The sequence below is a fragment of the Nicotiana tomentosiformis genome, chromosome 12 (genome assembly GCF_000390325.3).
Source record: "Nicotiana tomentosiformis chromosome 12, ASM39032v3, whole genome shotgun sequence".
NCBI classification, from domain to species: Eukaryota; Viridiplantae; Streptophyta; class Magnoliopsida; order Solanales; family Solanaceae; genus Nicotiana; species Nicotiana tomentosiformis.
In genome coordinates, this window is record NC_090823.1 from 829,153 (window position 1) to 837,687 (window position 8,535).

The window sequence follows — 8,535 nt, forward strand, 5'->3', positions numbered from 1 at the left end:
CCGGGTTGGAATTACTTATCCCAATGATTTCCTTGAAAATCCTCGAAAATTCGCTTCTCTCCCGAGCTTCACAAGTCCCAAAATCGAAAATGATAGTTCAACCCTTGAGCTGGTGTTTTTCTGCCCAGAAATACCGCACATGCGGTCCTCTTGTCGCTTCTGCAACGCCGAAACTGCGAAATTCCATCGCAGGCGCGAATTTCACTTAAAAATCCTGACCTCGCTCCTGCGGCCCCAAAACTGCAGTTGCGCCTATCACAGATGCGGGAATCCATCGCATCTACGCCCAGTTGCCCGCATCTACGACTCTCGCAGGTGCGGAAAATTTTTTTGCACCTGCGGCTCGTGCCCAACTCCTTCTTGGCCGCATCTACGGCTCCTTCTTCGCTTCTGTATACTTGTAAGTACGTAATTTTTGACCCGCCACATTTTTCGAGCTATTTTTAGTGCTTAAAATATTTATTTAACTTAACTTTAGTTTTTATGGAGTTTTAGTCAATTTTTACTTCAAATTACAATTTAAAAGCACAAAAATATTTTTCATTTTTAGTTTAAGGTCAATTAGTATTTTAATTTTACCATGATTTTAGCCTATTTTCTCTATTTTTTACTTTATTATAACATCTGAAAATACAAAAAATAGTTTCACTTTTAATATTTAATTTTATTTTAGTAGTTTATTAATTAAGAGTGATTTTTATATTTTATATTATTTTAGTCTTCTTAGCCCAAATTTAAACCCAACAAGACATGAACCCATTCCAATTTTCCTAAATCCAAGCCCAAATCCCTCAACCCTAAAAACCCTATATCCCCTCATTCTTAAAGAGGAGCTACACATACAGACGAAAAAAAAAAGGAGGAGAGGGAGTGGTTGCGCTTTTTTTTCTTCTGGACTCGACGCACAGAGCACAACTTTTCTTCCTCCATAAATGACCCAAAAAAAAATCCCAGCTCAAACCTAGCAGAAATTCAACCCCCAAAAAACGCCTCTGCCCCATTTCCAAAACCACGCTTTCTCGAAATTTTCTGGACAAAAGATCTCTTCAAGTTTTCCGGCGCCGTTCGAGTATTGTTACTGGTTCGCGGTTCTGTCCGAATTCAATAGTCGATTCTCGTCGGTATTTTGGAGTCGAAAACAGTGTATCCGTTTGGTTCTGCAACTGCTATTAAGGAAATTTTGTCCTAACAGGTTCATCTCTATGACTATCATCTCTATATTAATCTTATCTTTATATAAGCTTTGGAAGAGCTGTTAACGATGGGTAAGATCTCGAGAGTATAAGTTGTTTAAGTAAAAAGTTGATATCTACAAACTTGTTCATCCGAAATAAAAAAAATCGAGTAATGTTTTCTTATTTGTTGCTCAATCTCGCTTAGTGAAATGCTCACATAGTGAATCTTCTGACAGCGCATTAACTTTTAACTTGGAAGTGGCTTTATTCCCTAGATAGTAATTTTTGGATTTTGGCTATTATTTCTTTTGTATTTTTAATATTGTTTTAGCTTGGATCTTAAGAGATGAATATGGTAGAATTTTTACTGTTTTAAGATTTATGCACTATCGTTTGGGTTTAATTAATCAAGCACTTGGAAGAATTTAACACTATTTGAGCTAAGGTCATATTTCAATTCTGTCATTTCCATGTTATATGCATTTTGAAGAACTATTTCTTCGGTTGAATTCTAGCAGACATGTGTTTCTTTTAGAATGAATTAACTAACATAATATTCATGTGAATAGGGTCTTGAATTCTCTGTTCGTGTTAGTGCTGAATTGAGCGAGGAGGAGCAATTTAGGAAAAAGAAGTGTGTGTTAGAAAGTAGGTAAATAACTCGGTCATAATTTTAGCTCCAAGGATGGAACGCAATTGAAAGCACAAATTGATCGGGTGGGGTAGTATCTTTAAGGGCTCTTCCGATAACTTTGATCTTTTACCTTTCTTAGCACCTGTATTCTTTAAGTGATTGAATGTGTGCTTATCTAGATTTATCCTGTATTTTCGCCATTTGTATGTAGAATGTGAATTGCTTGTTGGTTTGTGGGAGTTGGGAAAGACTTAGCCCATTAGTAATCAAATATTTTTGGCATGTTTTAGGAATTGGGCTCGGTCCAAACACATGAAAAACGAAAAGTCAAAAGAATTTTAGCATGATTTAGAAATTTTCTTTTATTTAGTTCTTTTATTTATTTATTTATTTATTTGTTTGTTTTGTTATATCATTCGCTAGGAGCAATGCTTTAGGCGCGCACTTAATCGACTGTCATAATTGTGTACACGTTTGCATGATATGACTATGACTCCCAAAAATAAATCAAAGTACGCGTTCGCGCGACTTTGGCCAAACAATCCTGATAATTAATAAAGCGCAATTAATTGTGTACACGTACGCGTGACATGATTTTAACGCGCCAAATAAAATAGAGTTACGCACATGTGACCCGTTTCAAAGATAAATCCATAAAAAGCGATAATTAAAAGCGGATAGGTAAAACATGGAGATCCATTAAAATACAGTTTGCTCAAAAAAAATAATATAAGTCAAATATAGTCAATAAAGCGACCGTGCTAGAACCACGGGACTCGGGGAATGCCTTACACCTTCTCCCCGATCAATAGAATTTCTTACCCGAACTTTATTTTCGCAGACCAATAATAATAGAGTCAAATCTTCCTTGACTAGGGATTCAAATAAAAGGTGACTTAGAACACCCAAAAACTCAATTCCAAGTGGCGACTCAGTAAATAAAATAGTCCCTACTCAAGTTTGTCACTTTAATTTGAAAAACTCTTTAACCTACAACAATCCATAACACATTATCTTTTTGGGGGTAGAAAAGGGGTGTGACAGTACTCACACATGTGGTTTCCATTCCGCAAGTGCGGTTACACCAGTAGCAGCAGTTTTAGCTGCATTTCCTTAACTCTCATCAAGCCGTTAACCACCCGAAATCACCCCGAGGCCTCTGGGACCTCAACCGATCATACCAACAAGTCATGAAACCCCATGCGTACTTAGTCGAACCTTCGAATCACTCAAGCCAACATCAAAACACCAATTACACCCATATTCAAGTCTAAAGAACTTCTAAACTTTCAACTTCCACAAACGACACCGAAACCTATCAAACCACGTCTGATTGACCTCATATTTTACACACAAGTCAAAAATAATATCACTAACCTATTCCAACTTCCGGAAATCCAATCAGACCCCGATATCAAAATTTCCAATGCCGGCCAAAATCGCCAAAGTTCCAACTTTCGCCAATTCAAGCCTAATTCTACTAAGGACCTCCAAATCACATTCCGGCCGCGCTTCTAAGTCCAAAATCACCTAACGGAGCTAACGGAACCAAAAAAATTCAAATCCGAGGTCGTTTTCCCACAAGTCGACATCCGGTCGACTTTTCCAACTTAAGCTTCCAATTAAGAGACTAAGTGTCTCCATTTACTCCAAAACCACTTCGGACCCGAACCAACCAACCCGGAAGGACATAGTATTGTTGTAAATGCACAAAAGAAGCAGAATTGGGGGAAACGGGGTTATAACTCTTGAAACGACCGGCCGGATCATTACAATACAACATATGAAACTTATTTACCCTCCCTAATCAAGTTTTAACTTAATTATATTGACATATATAATTTACCAATTATATATAAATTAGTATTAACACTACTGAAAAATGGCTATTTTTCGACTGTCAAAATGGTCGGAATGCGGTCAGAAAATGCTGGTTTCTAACTACATTCAGACCGAAATAATGCGATCGTAAAATAGCTGGTCTGAAATAGTTTAGGACCGATTCCGTTTGTAATTTGCGACTAAGGCAATCGCAAAGTCAAAATATAAAAATGACTAATTAATGTTGTCAGCTTTGCAACTGACACGGTCGCAAACAATATAAATTAAAGTTTTATTTTTAAATAAGCTTTCCAACTACTTTAGTCGCAAATATTGTAAATAATTATAATTTAATTTAAACTTTCCCACCATAGTGGTCGCAAATATTACAATGTTTTTTAATTTATTTTAGTCTTTCCACCACTGTCGTTGCAAATTTAATCTATATTAATTATTTATTTAATTTTTCCACTACTGCAGTCGCAAATAAATTTTTATATTATTTATTTATTTACTTTTCCCACTACAACGGTCGCAAATGTTCCTGAATCTATGAAATTTTCGAGTATTTGGCGACTATTGTGGTAGGAAAACTGGAAACATTTTGCGCTCCGACTCTCTCTCTCTCTCAGTCTCTCTCTTAGTCTCTCCTTATCTGTTCTTTTTCCACTTTTTTCCTTCGTTTTTCTCTGTATTTTATCCCCTTTTTATCAATAAATTTCAATTATTTTAATATAGAGTTCTAACTTAACAATTTTCTTTCATGTTGCACAATTGGTGTTCGGTTTGAAATTGTCAATCAATATATTTTGAAGGTGTTTGATTCTCCACCATTGAAAGTCATTAAAAAGCTTGAAAGTTTTGAATTCGAATTTAGGTTTTCAATAACTATTGTTTGTTTTTGGAAGAAGAAGAAGAAGAAGAAGAAGAAGAAGAAGAAGAAGACAAGACATACAGTATACATACATTTTATATTAAAATTATATTATAGTTGTATATAATTTGTATTTAATTTGTATTATTGGTTTTGAGTTTCAGACTGTTTTGGGATACTTAGTCCCTAAATGAGAGCTTAAGTCTTAGAATTTGGACAATAGTTGAAACTATATGAAGACGATTCCGAAATGAAATTCCGTTGATTCCGTTAGCTCCGTTGGGTGATTTTGGGATTAGGGGCGTGTCCGGAATGTGTTTTGGGGGCCCGTAGCTTATTTAGGCTTGAAATGGCGAAAGTCGAAATTTTGGAATTTTGGACCGATAGTCGAAATTTTGATATCGGGGTCGGAATCCGATTCCGAAAGTTGGAGTAGGTCCGTAGTATTGAATATGACTTGTGTGCAAAATTTTGGGTTAATCGGACGTGGTTTGGTTGGTTTCGGCATCGGTTGTCGAATTTGGAAGTTTCAAGTTCTTTAAGTTTGAATCGGAGGATGATTTGTGATTTTAGCATTGTTTGATGTGATTTGTGGGTTCGACTAAGTTCGTATGGTGTTTTAGGACTTGTTGTAATGTTTGGTTGAGATTACGGGGGCCTCGGATGTGTTTCGGATGCTCAACGGGTCATTTTTGGACTTAAAGAAGTAGCAAAATTTTTTGGTTTTTGTTGTAGAAGTTTGTTCTTCGCGTTTGCGAAGAAGAGCTCACGTTCGCGAAGGTGTGGACAGTGGAAGCATCGCGAATGCGAGGAGTAGGACGCGTTCGCGAAGAGTGTTTTCTGAGTGTGAGGTTTTGTTCTTCGCATTCACAAAGGGGAGGACGCGAACGCGAAGGTATGGTCTGTGTGTATATCGCGAACGCGTGAGTGGTGTCTCGTTCGCGAAGAGGAGTGAGGCTATTGGGGACCCCAAGTCCTTGTTCTACGCGTTCGCGAGGTGGTGGTCGCGTGCGCGAAGGTCTGGGCTGGTAAATCTTCGCGTTCGCGAAGCTGTGGTCGTGTTCGCCAAGGTCTGGGTTGGTAAATCTTCGCGTTCGCGAAGCCGTGGTCGTGTTCGCCAAGGTCTGAGCTGGTAAATCTTCGCGTTCGCGAAGCCGCGGTCGCATTCGCGTTCGCGAAGGTCTGAGCTGATAAATCTTCGCGTTCGCAAAGCCGTGGTCGCGTTCGCGAAGGGTTAAATTTGTGGGCAGTCGAGTTGTGCTTCGCGAACGCGAGGGACTTGTCGCGTTCGCGAAGAAGAGAGGTCTGGACAGAAAGTTAAGTTCAGAAAATGGGACTTTGTCCCATTTTTCATTTTTAACGATTTGGAGCTCAGATTGAGTCGATTGTTGGGAGATTTTCAGAGGAAACAATGGGGTAAGTGTTCTTAACTCAATATTGGTTAAATTACCCGAATCCATGGTTGTTTTTATCATTTAATTGGTGAATTAAGTTGGAAAGGTTTGAAAACCCTCTTGGATAAATTTGAGGATTGAGGGCTGAATTATTATCGGAATTTAGTAATTTTGGTATGGTTAGACTCGTGGTGGAATGGGCGTTCCTATTTTGTAAATTTTACACGATTCCGAGATGTGGGTCCCACGGGCGATTCGGAGCCGGATATTCATGGGAAAGGCATTGTGACCGATTGATTGAGCTTGGTTCGAGGTAAGTGGATTGCCTAACTTTGTGTGGGGGAAATCCCCTTAAAATTTGGAACTATTGTGATATATGAGCATCGTGTACGTGAGGTGACGAGTACGTACACGGGCTAGTTGTGGTAAAACCCGATTTTCTTACTGAGCAGCAACAAGTTTTTCCTGTTATTTTGAGTTATACCATTTTAATGAGTACTAATCTATTTTCATTCTTAATTGAGTTATTCCAATATGTGTAGCTATCATGTTTAGTCTAATACAACATGTCTACGTGTCTTAATTGTTTAGGTGAATTCTATGCAGCATGCTTAGTGAATTTCCTTCTTCTTCCCTGACTGGTACTTAATCTAAATTGTAAGAATTCCGTGATGTAGTTGTATTTCTATCATTCGCGCTGCATATTTACTTTGGGACTACGAAACGGTATTTCGGGAGATCCCCATGTACTGCATATTTACTTTGGGACTATAGAACGGTATTCCGGAAAATTCCCTTGTACTGCATATTTATTTTGGGACTACGGAACGGTATTTCGGGAGGTCCCCCTATACTGTATATTTACTTTGGGATTATGGAACGGTATTCCGGGAGATCCCCCTGTCTTGCATATTTACTTTGGGACTACGGAACGGTATTCCCGGATATCACCCTGCACATTCACGTTTGGGACTACAAGACGGTATCTCGGAAGATCTCCTGTTGTGATTTCTGTGTACTAAGTTGTTACCTTCTATGATTTCATTGTTGTTAAATTTTAGCCTTTATTTTATTGCGATATTACACTATTGTTTTTATTATTTATTTGCCAGTAGGGCCCTGACCTGACCTTGTCACTACTCGACCGAGGTTAGGCTTGGCACTTACTGGGTACCGATTGTGGTGTACTCATGCTACTCTCTGCACATGTTTTTCGTGTGCATATCCAGGTGCACCTTAATAGCCACACTATCAGTGAGTCGGGACAGATTTGGAGACTTAAAGGTATATCTGCCGCGTCCGCAGACCTCAGAGTCCCCTTCTACTCTTTCTCATGTCCATTATCTTCTGTATTTTTCTTGTTAGATTCTGATGTATAGAGACACTAGATTTTTCCTTCTGTAGTTTGTGATTCACAATGTTCCAGGTTTTGGGATTTGTTGTGTATTTTTGAATAGTTGGTTAAATTTATATTTTTATTTTATTATTCTACAAAAATGTTAGGCTTACCTAGTTGTAGAGATTAGGTGCCGTCACGATGTCACACGGAGGAAAAATTAGGTCGTGACAATTATGTTGTAGTTTCATATTTTTTATTTGAATATTTTGTTTTTGAAAGAATAAGAAGAAGAATATGAAGAAGAAGACAAGACATACAATATACATACATTTTATATTAAAATTATATTATAGTTGTATATAAATTGTATTAAGTTGTATTATATTGTATTTTCATATTTTTTTTATTTGAATATTTTATGAAAGTTGAAAATTAGTTGTATACTGTATGAATCGTTATATCAAATTTATATTTAAGTTATAAATACTATCTTTTTTATATATAAGTTGTTGATATGTATCAAAATTATATTAATAGAGGAGCTTTAATTGGAATATTTCAAAGAGGAAGAAGAACACACCACATACAAAATATATACAAAATACATAAAAAAAGATATATTGTATAAAATTTATATAAAAATTGTATATAAGTTGTATGTTGTTGTAATTATATTTTAACTGGTAAGAATGATGTATGAAAGTTATAGAAAAGTTGTAAATAAGTTGTATACTGTATAAATAGTTGTATAAAATTTATTTTTACTTTGTATTTGTATGTTGTTATACATGTATCAAATTTGTAACGTTTGCAAATTGGCTTGACATGAAAGCTGGTTATAACTTATAGCCATATTTTTGCATATGAAATTATGAATCCATAATTTAAGCGTAATAATATACAACAATTACACAATAACTCTTTAACTTAATAGTTAGTCAATTTTTTCAGGAAGCAAGCACTAAGCAATAAAGAGTATAAGTAGGATTGCGTCGACTCACAAAGATCCAGAAAACTAGCACAGTAACCATCTTGTTAATATGATGACATCCTGTAATGTGAACTAAGACTAGCAGAGTGATCGATATTATTAACTGTTTGGGCATTGAGGATGGACAGTTAAGGCACTATTGGAAAGAAGAGAGTAGAGAAAAAAGGAAAAGGGTGTAACTAAACCCTAATTTAAGACTCTAATAATGGATTGTACATGAAGACAGATGGGAGAGAATAGGGAAAGAAGAGAGGAGCGAAAAAAGGAAAAGTTGTAACTGAATCACATTAATTTAAGGCACTAACAA

The 8,535-nt window shown here is 36.7% G+C and overlaps 1 long non-coding RNA gene across 1 annotated transcript; it reads left to right on the plus strand.

The window, feature by feature from the left end:
* The first annotated feature begins 829 nt into the window (after positions 1–829).
* LOC138903542 (uncharacterized) lies at positions 830–7,395 on the plus strand. Its single transcript, XR_011412760.1, has 2 exons — positions 830–1,192; positions 7,128–7,395. It is a non-coding gene; the product is annotated as an uncharacterized lncRNA (long non-coding RNA).
* The last annotated feature ends 1,140 nt before the right edge of the window (positions 7,396–8,535 follow it).